This window comes from Podarcis vaucheri (assembly GCF_965113315.1).
Source record: "Podarcis vaucheri genome assembly, chromosome: 4".
Taxonomy (NCBI): Eukaryota; Metazoa; Chordata; class Lepidosauria; order Squamata; family Lacertidae; genus Podarcis; species Podarcis vaucheri.
The window spans coordinates 45,926,873-45,939,931 of record NC_138762.1 but is presented as its reverse complement, the minus strand read 5'-3'; the positions used below and the strand labels follow the sequence as shown (position 1 = coordinate 45,939,931).

Genomic DNA, 13,059 nt, shown 5'->3' with positions numbered 1-13,059 from the left:
AGAGCTTCTGTGACAGCGCAGTTCATTGGCTGAACAATTCCACCAATAAATAATGAAGATCTTGCAAAGTTTTGTTCCCAATTTGCGACTTTAAAGCCTGTGCTGCAGTGGTTAGCTGAAGTCGCTTTTGTAGAAAAAGCCAAGAATGCAGGAGGTGGGCAGACAAAGTGGTATGTAGATGTGCTCATTCATGTTGATGCAACTGACATTTAAGCCCATTTCTCCACCAACACCTCCTTGCATTTATAGACATAAAAGTTCCCTCTCTGTTCCTTTCTTTTTCCACTTTGTTTCCTCCAACAACTGGCTGGAAGGCAGGAACCCCCTCCCCCCATTCCACATTTTAGTGTTGGGTAGGTGCATTTAGTGGTGGGTGATGTATATAACTAGGTCAATAGGTTTTGGTCACATAGTATATGTGTGTGGTAAAGGGAAGAGATGGTGAGTCCCCAAGGCACTGTCAGGTGGGACTTTCATGCAGTGCTTTGTGACTTATGAGACAGGGTATGGATCACTTTGGAGATTTAACCTGTGTCACTCGCTTGGAGTTGTGCGGCCTTGAAGCAGCATTAATCAGGAAAACCTACTTCCACACCTGAATGGGTATGGCAGGGAGAAAGGGGTAGATATAAAGCCTGATAGCATTTGAAATATTTCATACTTTGTGCATATTGTATTTTTTTTTTTTAAAAAAAAAGAAGCTACCCTTCTTGAGATCCATGAGATATATTCCTTCTTTCTTTTGTCAGTGTTTGCCTTACACACATATCTAATGGATCTAGGGTTTCCCGAAGTCTCTAATACCCCATGGCCACTATGGCTCATCCCAACTCCTATTGCCATCTGTCATTTTCTCCTCAGAATAGCTTCTCAAACACTGACAATTTACATGCTTGCCAGTACTTTAAATAATAACTTGAATTAGTCCCCAATTAGCCCTGATTCACTTCTTCCCTGATTCATCTCTCTTATCAACAGAGAGTAATCAGAAGAGCTATACTGTCATTCTTTGACTCTCAATTTAATTAACAGCAGTTCATCATAAAGATTCCTGAGCAATTTGAGCCACTGTAATTTGATCCATACGTTCACAGCTCACTGCCCTTTTTGCCCTTTTTGCAACAACCAACTGGCCGAGTCTATAGCCTTAAAGTTCTGCTTCATATTACACCATAGATGTTAAACATTCTCCACATATTCTGTGCTCCTGAATGTGTTCTACAATACAACAAGGCATCCAGTTATAATGACTTTGGAATCAGTAGTAAAGAAAGAAAGGGAGTCTAATGTAGGATCTCTGAGGCTTTCCACAAATCACTTTCTTTTTTCTGTTTCAGGCATCTGCCACTCATTCATCATTTATGTGACGTGCTTAAATCAAGTGTCAAAACTATTTTTTTACTGGAAGGCCTTCCTACTGTATTTCCAGAGAAAAGGAGTAAATTGTGATACAGGATCGACTTACCTCATTGGGGCTGCAGAATATTCCCCTGTACTTGGTCCTAAATCTCTGCCCATGCTTTAGAGGGCTCAGAAGTATTTAGGGAGAAAATATTTGGTGGGAGATCTATCAAGCTTGGCAGATAATTTAGAGTGTAATTCTCATTTTCCAAGAACTGACATTTCCTCAAGGAAATCTGATCCCATGGTTGTACTTATCTATGAAATTAAAAGATGATTCCAAAGTGCATTTTATAAAACTCACCCCACATTTCACAATATACATCCAAATGCAACCCAGATTCTGTGAAAGATGCATCACGAACAATGTGGGCCAAGTTCAAATGAGAAGTTCAAATGAGGATTAAAATGTGTCTTAAGCATGTTAAATCACTGCTTCACATGTGTGACAAAAAGCAAAGCTAAACTAAATCTCACATTGGAGCAGTCATACAAATTTTTAATTCAAATTAAGATATGGCAGTATTGAGTGTATGGAAGCTGCCTTATACAGAATCAGATTATTTGTCCATTTATACAGTGATTGGCAGCAGCTTTTTGGCTTTTCTCAACCTGGTAACCTCAAGATGTTTTAGACTCCAACTTCCACCTGCCCTACCCAGCATGGTCAATAGTCAAGGATGATGGGAGTTGTAGTCCAGCAAAATATAGCACTTAAGAGGTTGTGGAAAGCTGCTCTAGGGTTTCAGACAAAAGACTTCCCTGGGCCTATCTGGAGATGCTGAGGAATCAACCTGGGGCCTGCTAACATGAAGGCAGGTGCTTCACCAATGAACTATGACCCTTCCCTATTCTCAAATAAAGTATCCAGTATATATGAAATAAATATCCAGTAAATATGAAATAGATAAGTCCAAATAGGTTTCAAAAGATTGTGAAAATTAGTACCACCATGCCTATACAATCTGTATATACAACCATCACCACCCATTATGCATTTCTTCCATGGGTTATAGCTGATGGTTCTTTTCATGCAAGACAAAGCACCCGTTTTTCAGTTTTTCAAGGGACACAACCAGCATTGTTGCAGTTCACCTGGATGATAATAGGTCAGGGCACAGTGGCAATGAGATCGGGGCTGGACAGGGGCAGCAGCTATTGCTGCTATCCTGCCCTACCCCTGCACCATTTAATGTAAGCTGCAGTGATACCACTGTTGGGAGAGTGATTCCTCAGCACCTCTCCATACCACACCAGTCACTTCTGGACATGTGGTGCTGCAGTGGGTAGCTGTATCAGTGAAATTCTGTTTTCTTGCCTTGTGGAAATGGAAGTGTTTCCCTCCTGAGTATGACTACCACTGGATAAAACTCCATCTCTTCACCTGCATTCATAACACTTAGCAGTGGCTGCTATTGTGGGATTCAAGTAACTTTAGATTAAAGTTAGGCAGGTAACAGCTTCCAAATTATTACTCAGCTTCCCCCTGAGATTTCCCTCATAGAAGTGGACCTCGTTCTCCTGAGATAACACAACTTTCAGATCACTTAAGAGATCTCTTCCCTCACCAGACAGAATGAAGGCATTCTTTAGTCTTCAGATATACTTAGGTGAGGTAGGGAAATCCTCACTTACAGTGTCTCAGCATTCAGCAAATCCATTCAACTGTCACTTCAACTGTCAACCAACTTCAAAATTACAAGGTCCTTCCCCCTGAATAGAACTTTATGCTAATTAGGCTGCAAGCTTCTTACATAGACTTAACACATGCACAACTTTCTTCAGAGTTGTCCCTTCTGCTGAATGGCATACAATACTGTTCCTCACAGGTGAAAGAGCCGTGTGTATGACAGAGGAATGCTCTCACCCCTCCAGGAAGCACACCTCTGTTTTCTACACAACAATTTCACCTACATCTCACCTCAGCCAACTCCTCACAGGATATGGATCCAATTATTTTCTCTTTCTTATTATAGGGCAGCATAGCAGCTTGTTTCCTAGGAAGCAGAACTCAGTAAAATAATGCAAAAGCAAACTGTCCTTAGAATATAGATAAAAGGTATTATTCTCAAAGGGAGTGTAGATAACAAGTGCTGTTCTCTGACTGTGGAACTACCTTGTGTTTGTTGGAAAAGAACAAACCTGCCAGCATTGTAGTTGTGATCTGTCCGTCTGTGATGGGGGCAAGGATCCTGTAGCTCTCCACAGGTTGAATGATCCTGGGCCACTAGCCATACTTGTTGGGGTGATGGACTCCAGCAACATCTGGAGGACCTCAGTACCTCATTCCTGGCTTACCATTTTCTTCCACCCAATTCTCATATGGAAGACAGTATATGAATATTTATACAAAAACATTTGTATGTTTATAAACATCTTAGAGGGTGTCTCCCCCCCCCCAAGCAGCATATAATTTTTGTCAAATAAAAATAAATAAATAATATCCTGAATTATAATGGGGTTCACATGACCCCTCCACCTCATGTTCCTCCATATGAAGAAAGATAGTCATGTCTACCATGTGGAAGTATACTTCAAGGAAGGTGCTCTTTGCAGCCTACCTTGTATCCTCAAGCAGCTGGCCAGCAGAGCTCTTTCAAGTGGTCTGGAGGTTGCTGACCTTTTGGGGGAATGACCCAGAGAGCACTCAGTGACCTGCTGTGACAAACAGGCTTCACATTTCAAGGCTAAAGTTGTTCAACGTGGGGAAAACTAACTGCACAGTTGGTACCATTCCAATCAAAGAGCTCAATGCCACAGCTTGGGACGTGTTGTTGGATCACTTTCAGTTCATTCAGCCCAGTTGCTTGCATCTCTATACTTGATTATGTACCCCCTTGATCACCCTTATTAAAGTTAACAGAAGGGTTCACTGGTTGAGTTGTGAGCATGGTAGAGCCACTCCTAAAAAGCCAATTCTGGACCCAGTGATTTTGATCAGCCACAAAAAGCTCCTTTATAAGGAAGATGTTAGAGTGGGTTGTGGCAGCACACTATAGGCATTCATGGATGATACGGATTATCTAGATCCATTCCACTCTGTGTTCAATCTGTTCACAAGACGGAAATGGCCTTGGCTGTCCTGATGGATTACCTTTATCAAGAATGGGACAAGGGAAGTTCCAGTTAAGTCACTGTAAAGTTACTAAGGACATTGCATGGGGGGACGGGACGGGACGGGACGGGACACGGCTGCCTCTTTCTCTCCATACAGTTAACTAGGAAGGGCACCACGTAGCAACATACTGTCACTTCCAGGGGCTTTTTCTGCAAAGCATTTAAATGACTCTGAGAAACACTTTATTTCCAAGCTATCCAAAGAAGAAAGTATGAGAAGAGATAGAAAGTCCTTGGACCACCTTGTTAGTTATATAATTAATATCATTTTATTAGCATGCTTTGTTTTGTTTAAAATTTTACCTTAATATTCCACGCACAGATTTTTGACAGAAAGGACTTATCATTCAAGTTGTGTCCATTGGGCTCAAATTAGATTAAGACCATTCCACCCATCCCTAATAAAGCCCTTAGGAGCTTGGATCAAGTTCATCCAAATGATAGTCTTGCCCCATAAGTAGCCAGTCAACCACTTCATTTGCAGGACTTGCGCTTTTAAAAATAGCATGTAGTATTTGTTCCACATTTGTTAGAAGTTAAAGTTTCAGGGTGACAACACCGATACTTTGAAATTCCCTAGCTATTAACATTAAGCAAGCAGTCTTACTACATTGTTTAAGACATCTGCTAAAAACTTGGTGTTTTTTTTTATTTTAACAAGCCCATCATATATATAATTCAGTATTTTCTATTAGTTTTTGCTTATTTGATCTGTGTAATAATGGACATTATTTTACATTATTTTATGCACATCACTTAGAGATTATTCTTAAGTGGTCGTTATATAGATCTGAAATAAAGATTCCGGCTGAGTTGGCCAATGCCCATTGAGACACTTGCCTTCTCTGGAACTAGATTCTGACACTGCTTCCTGCTTTCACTTTCAGATCTAAAAATGTGGAAGTATAATGACAGATGCATTACCATTGTGATACTGGTTGATATATTAGGTTAGAATTTCCTCAAATTTATGTAAATTGAAATTTGTTATCAGTAGCTGGTTGGGCTGATTATTCATCCAAAGCAAAAATATACATGTAAAATACACAAACATTTTGATTCTTTTCCAGAAAAAGTGAATTGGAACGAATTAGGACTGAATGCTTAATTAAATTCAAGTGGTCATGTAAGAGATACAATAATCTCCATTTTTAATGCTGATTATTATTATTTTAACTAGAGGATAAGCTATGAAATGGCAGGCATTTTTAGTTAATATGCAACATGTAGTCTAATAAACCACTTGCATAAACACAGCTGAAAGACACAATACAATCTTCTCCCTTTTTGATACGGAAAGCACCTTGCAGGTACAGGTTGATCTTCATAAACACATTCACATTGTACGTGTCAGGGGCACCAACTCCTGGGGGCTGAGCACTTTTGGACCTCCTCAATATTTTTGAACCAAAAGCATGGAGGCAAAGGACGGAGCTAAGTGTGGCGTAGCTCCAGTAGTTGGCTCCTTCTCTTCCTCCTGCCATGGAGGGGAAGGATGGTCAAAGCAGTGGTGGAACCAGCAGGAGGAGGAGGAGCCACTGGCCACTGAAGTTGCACATCTGCCACATTCAGCTGCACCTCCAGCTCCTGCCATTGCCCTCCCATCACCGTTGCAAGTTGGCACCCCTGGTATGTGTTATTCTAAAATGAAAACTCAAGCAGCTCTTAGGTTTGGGAGTCCTTTGTAGCTAGTGTAAAGAGGTTGTTAAGTATAAATAAAATAGTTCTTGTAGAGTGGTAACACAAGCCTGGTTCTATAATATTTTGTAAAGGGCTCTGGATAAAGACTGGCCAGCAAGATCAGAGCCAATGTTTCACATTTTATTTCCAAGAGTGATCGGCTAAGATGCTTTTGAAGGCTTGTAAACAAGGGATTAACATTCCTATTGTTTATATTCAGCTTCTGGTAATTAACAGTATACTGCATCTGAATATGGAAGCTCTTATCATTAATTTGGCTAACCCAGGAGTGGATGGCCCAGTGGGGCTGTGCCACTTACCTGGCCCTCCTCCAGGTAAGGCAGAAGGTAAGGTTGTTGCAAGCACAGCAGTGGAGCCAATCTAGTGCTTCTGAAGATATGTTTGCACCATGCAGACTTCACTGCTGCTTTGCTCCAGCTCCTCCCCATCATGGGACACAACAGTGACTCAGGTAAGCAGTGCTGCCCCATCGTGTCATCTGGTGCTGGGTCTGACAAATTAGAAGAAGAGAAGAAGAGTTTGGATTTGATATCCCACTTTATCACTACCCTAAGGAGTCTCAAAGTGGCTAACATTCTCCTTTCCCTTCCTCCCCCACAACAAACACTCTGTCAAGTGAGTGAAGCTGAGAGACTTCAAATAAGTGTGACTGGCCCAAGGTCACCCAGCAGCTGCATGTGGAGGAGCGGAGACACGAACCTGGTTCCCTAGATTATGAATCTACCGCTCTTAACCACTACACCACACTGATAAGATCCCCACCACCTCCTCTGCTACTGGTCTAACCCTCTTCCAATGCCACCAGTGCCATTTGTCACCAACACGTCATATGATAGTTCATTCCATAGGTTAGTTAGAAAGCATGTGTGAAAAATGATGCTTGACTGACAAGCAGGGGCAGAGAAAAGAATGGCTAGGGCTCATAAAATGTTTTCATTCTATTCTCCTGTGCCAAAAAGTGGGGAACATACCGCAGAGAATTTATTTCCCTTGCCAATACAAAGGTATTGATATCCCATCAGAACCCCCTGCTTCTACATTTACTATAAACAGACACGCCAACAATCTGAGACATATCAGCATTATTTAGAATGAGAATACTTAGAATCATCTTTGCATCCTGAGGCCTGGTTGGCTAAGCAAAGTCCGGGGTGAAACTGCAGGCAGGAAAATGAATACAGTGGTACCTTGGGTTACAGACGCTTCAGGTTACAGACGCTTCAGGTTACAGACTCTGCTAACCCAGAAATAGTACCTCGGGTTAAGAACTTTGCTTCAGGATGAGAACAGAAATCACGTGGTGGCGGTAGCAGCAGGAGGCCCCATTAGCTAAAGTGGTACCTCAGGTTAAGAACAGTTTCAGGTTAAGAACAGACCTCTAGAATGAATTAAGTTCTTAACCCAAGTTACCACTGTATCCTTCTCTATGTTTCTCCATAAATCTTTGTGCCACACAAAACCTGCCAAAGGCATTTTGTTGCCTGAGGTGGAGGACAAGTTTCTCTCCTTTCCAATTCCACAGACAGAAGCCAACCAGACTGGTGGCAGTCGAATATTACTCTAAGGCAGGCTGTGTGGAACAGTTTTTTTCTCTCAAATACCTTTCTGCTCCTCACTGTCACCAGGTATTTGCTTCCAGAGTTGACCGCCTCACTCTGATGAATGGTGCCCCCACATTATGCAGTGGAGGACTTTGTAAAGATTGTAACAAGTTCCTGTGAGAGAGCCACATAACCTCTGAAAACTGTTCCTTTGACTTTGTGTACTCAAATGCCCACTTAGAAAATAGCAATACTAGCCATTATACCTACAGCTGCTTCCACAGTTGGAAGCAGAAATGCACCTGACTACCAGCTGCTGGAAGCCACAGAAAGGGAAGGACTCCCTTGCTAAGATCCTGCGTGCAGGTTTCTCATAGGCTTCTGGTTGGCTTCTGTGGGAACAGGAAGCTTGACTAGATGAGCTGTTGGTCTAACCCAAAAGGCCCTCTCATGTTGAAAAAGAAATTCCTCAAAGGGATTCAGTATGCTGATACTCTGCATATCATAAAACTCTCTTGTGTCATTCTACAAAATAGCATAATGTCACATGATAGAAGTCATCCATTGACTTCCCAGTTGCCATGTACATTCCTGACTGGTACAGGAATCTTCTGGGGCCTTTTCTGGGAATTGCTTAAGTAAAGATTTTTAGCCCATTTTTTAAAAGCGCTTTTTAAAAAATACGACAATACAGCAACATTTTTCACCCCCCTCCTACCCAACTTGCTGAAGCCCATTATCTTTCTTGGTATTTTAACAACTTTATAGCTCCTGCAGTGAAGTGAATGAACAAAGGGAAACCAAACAGGTGCAGTGGTCTGAACTAATCTAGCAATGTGATGAAATGAGCAAGTAACACATAGCAGCACCGCAGTTGGCAGTTTCCAACCTGTTGCCCTAGTGATTTAGGAGCAACTTGCTATATCTTTAGAGTTGTGACTGTCAGTTCCTTAGTTGCCGGTTACAGCGATCAGGAATTTTGCAACACATCAGCACGATTTAGCTTCAGGTCACTGGACATCTTTGAATGTTGTTTCAGACCAAAAATCTTGAGCTTGAAAGATTTCAGTTTGGTATTGAGCAGCATTCCCGCTCCTCAACTCCCCCCCCCCCCAATATATTAGCTTTCTAAAAATCAACGGTGTTAGGTTTTACGGTTCAGTTTGTATAATTCAAGCAGAAAACACAACTTTCATATTCACAGACCAAATAACACCTCAAAGGGACATTTGTGTTGTTGACATATATTTTATAAAATGTGAAAATTTGTGGAGATCTGTAGATAATAGTGGCTAAAAACGAAAGGAGCTGACATGCTTTTTTCAGTTGCTGTTAGTATTGTTTTTAACATGAGAATATAAGAGGAGCCTGCTGGGTCAGGCCAATGTCCCATCTAGTCCAGCATCCTATTCTCACAGTGGCCAGCCACATACCTGTGGAAAACTTGCACTGAAGCACAATAGCACTCTCCCCTCCTGTGGCCTCCAGAAACTGGTATTAAGATGAATTGCTGCTCACAATGAATACAAATTGCTGTGTTGAATAAAAAAACCAGAACAACTAATATTATGCCATTTTATAAACTAGTTTCGAAATCATTCTGGGTTTCAAAATCAGTTTGCTTTGTAGTACTGGAAGGTGATACTCAAGTGGGGACAAAATCTAAAGACCCCATGGGATCTCACCCATAAAGCCACCTTGGTCATATTTGCCAGGCTCCTGTAAGAGGCAACTGGTATGTATATGGTGCCATGCTCTAATTCCACGGCCATTCAACTTTCTAAGTCACTGTTTCACATTTGATTCCTGCTGATATATTTCAGGTTTCTAGGGGAAAACCTATTAGATTGACAAGCTTGAAGTCTGTCCAGTCCTGCTTTACAGAATACAGTTCTTGTGCAGTGGGAGAAGACTAAGCTCTGTGTATGCAGATGCAGAGTTAGGATATACAGAAAACTCTCAGACTATGTTCTTTGCCCATTTTGCAGCTTGCAAACAAACCACGACTGTTCATTCTGACCAAGGTCTTTTTTATCATGTGCTTCTCCCCACCTACCCCACCCCCTTAGAAGATTTCAGGATGCATTGGTTGCTATGGGGCTCAATGAAATCCCTGGGATTTTTCAGTCAGCTTTGCATGAAGCCCTCAGGCTGCCATCAAGGCTGTGGTGCCATGTTCTTGAGTTAATCAGCATTGCCTATGACAAGTTTAAAATCCCTCCCCACCCCCTCATTTATATATGGAAATGTACAGGCTCTCACGAAAATTAAGCATGTCAATTCTGCGCTGGTTTATGAAGTAAAAAGAAGAAGAACCGGAAATGAGTTTTAGATATCTATCTAAAGCTCTATATAGAAATGTGGTGTTTTTTTTTAAGGTACAGGTTATCTAGCAGTTGCTAAGTAACCCTACTGAGCTATAAGCTGGAAACCATTATTGCGTCACCCTGTGTTGCTATATTGTTTCTATGCCTTAATAAGAGAGACTAACATGCATAGCACTTTCTGCATGCTACCACATTCTGTCATTGCAATGAGTTCTTTCAGAAACAGTTCTATCATCTTTTACTTGCAATCCGTGTAATTGATTTGCACTGACCATGTCCTTTCAATAAGCTGACTGTAGCCTCCTGGAAATTAATCCTTTAATATTTCCCAACTTGGGGAAACACTTGTGACTTCGAATATGCCTTCCCACACTACTTGTTGCTTTGTCTAACCCTGTTTCTCCTCCTGTACAATTTGAGAAACTGGCCAAAAAGAAAGAAATGGCCAGTAGCTGTGGGGTTGAAACTGAAAAGTAGGGGTGAAGCAGGGCAGGGGGAAGTTCACATCCACTGAGAAATTGAAGTTAAATGTATCTTTTGAGAGGCTTTCTGGTATATTAAATGGAGCTATTTTGCATCTGAATTTTACACCAGCTTTGTCAAAGGTGGGAAATAATGGCTGTTGGTGAAATACACTCAGTTCCCATAAATATGATTGGGATAATTCACTTTCTCCTAAACCTATACACCAGAGAGAGAGAGAGAGAGAGAGAGAGAGAGAGAGAGAGAGAAATGAAAATTGTTTTTTGAAGAAACAAAACCCCCAAATAAATTTAAAAATCATTGATATTGTTTAGAGCAGAGTCCAATAGAAATGTATGGTGTCAGTACAGTGGTCCCTCGCAAGACGAAAAGAATTCGTTCCGCGAGTCTTTTCGTCTTGCGATGTTTTTCGTCTTGAGAAGCACGGTCCGTCGCAACTGCACCTCTTCAAGCGGCTTTAAAAAAAAAGCGCAAGATGTTTTCATCTTGCGAAGCAAGCCCATAGGGAAATTCGTCTAGCGAAGCAATGCAAAACCGAAAAACCCTTTCGTCTAGCGAGTTTTTCGTCTTGCGAGGCATTCGTCTTGCGGGGCACCACTGTATTATACAACATGGTTTATTCTTATCAGTCTACTTACATTCTGCATATACACAACAGAAATGTTTTAAGGGTTTGTTTCAGAAATTGGAATAGGCGAAACATACAATCCCTTGGTATAAAATCCAGAAGATTTTCTAGAGCAGCAGAGGGAAACTTGTGACCCTCCAGCTGTTGTGGGACTTCAACTCCAGAAAAGCCAATGATCATTGATGATGGGAGCTGTAGTCCAACAACATCTGGAGGGTCATGGGTTACTCACCTCTGCTTTATTTTAAACTAGCAGCCTTATACCTGCTCAGGAATTCTAGGAACCCCACAAAATCTTTGCAGTTTTGAAAGGCTTATTCTGCCATCTTGATTCAAACTGGTGTCTAACTGTATCCATCTAGCTCCTTGATCTCAGCAGCTATGATACAAAACATGGTTAAAATCATTGCAGTTTTGAAAGATTCAGTCCACCATCCTGATTCAGAATGTCATCCAGTTCTACGCAAACACAGATGAAAACTTCGTCCTTGATTTCATGAACTACCATGCAAAATTTGGGTATGGCATCTTAAAAGGTGTCCAAATACATAGTGAACAAACAACTTTCTGAAATGTAGGTGCTTCAGTTTTCAGCATATTTGGAATGAAGGTACAGCATCCAAAACTGTATCTAATGTACTTTTGCATTGCTGTGTAAGGCAAGTCTGTAAAGGGTGCAGCTACTGAACTGATCAGAATTTTAAATAAGTGAGTACCATAAATGATAACAACAGGTCAAAAGTAGTGTGCAAACAATGAATCAATCCAATGTAGATGGAGTGAAACAAGTACGTTATTGCTTCTAAGTCAAAATGAACTGCTAAGTTGCAGTGGAACATGGAAACAGGAAGCAGGAGGGTGAGCTGGTATTGATCCCAGCTAATTATGAGCCAAGCCATAATTCCTGTGATTTGAGATCATCTTATAATTAGCTTAGGTTGTCTTTTTTTTAATATAGAAGGAAAGGATTAGTAAACTGCAAATTAAAGATCCATGCAAATCGTTGCAAAGCAGCTGCTTCATAAACAGCCATACGAGAACTGACGATGCAGAATTTAATCAAGAGAACAGAGCATAAACTGAGCTTCAAAAATATACCAATGGCCTACAGGCTGTCCAGTCTTCCTTCCAGTGCAAGTGAGGCTGATATGGTCCAAAACGGCATCTTATGTGACAGTAACAGAACACCAATACCATGTTCTGCTCCACTGTCCTTTAAGAATGCTTCATCTGTTGCACTGGTACCATACTCACACAGCACTAAGAAGTCCCTTCCCTTTTTCAAATAACTCTGATGTTCACAACTTGCCAAAACTTATGTATTGAGACAGAGCTTTGCCGCTCTCTAGACTGTGGTTACACCAGGGGATAGAGCTATCACTGTGCAACTGTGCATTGCATTAAGTCTGCTTTTAAAAGATGCAATGGGGGAAATGCTCTTGATTGGCATGGCTGTGATTGATATATCTGTTAAAGGATCTCCTAATCCTATGTTGATGAAATGTTGAAATAATAGAAAACATATCTCTAGATGACACAATAGTAAATATAGAACTCAATCTGATAATTGCTTTGAAGTTATATTCTGCTAATAAAACCACAAATCTGCTACAATATTATTTATGGCGTGGAGGTGGATTGAGCGGGTCAATGAAGCTAAATGTAGGAAGATGCACAGCAGACAAAAGAAAGTACTTCACAGCATATATTTAAACTACCAAATTCACTCTCATAAGATGTAGTGATGGCCACCAACTTGGCTGGCTTTAGAAGAGGCTTAGACAAATTCATGAAAGATACGGCTGTCAGTGGCCACTAGCTGTGATGACTGTGTTCCACCTCCACTGTTGGCAGCACTATG

The 13,059-nt window shown here is 41.1% G+C and overlaps 1 long non-coding RNA gene across 1 annotated transcript in view; it reads right to left on the bottom strand.

Moving 5' to 3' along the window:
- Window positions 1–3,079, bottom strand: part of LOC309531361 — a 49,617-nt gene extending 46,538 nt beyond the window's left edge. Inside the window, exon 1 of the long non-coding RNA XR_014219249.1 lies at window positions 2,970–3,079. This is a non-coding gene — a long non-coding RNA (uncharacterized lncRNA). The remainder of the gene's footprint in view (window positions 1–2,969) is intronic.
- Between the last annotated feature and the right edge of the window lie 9,980 nt (window positions 3,080–13,059).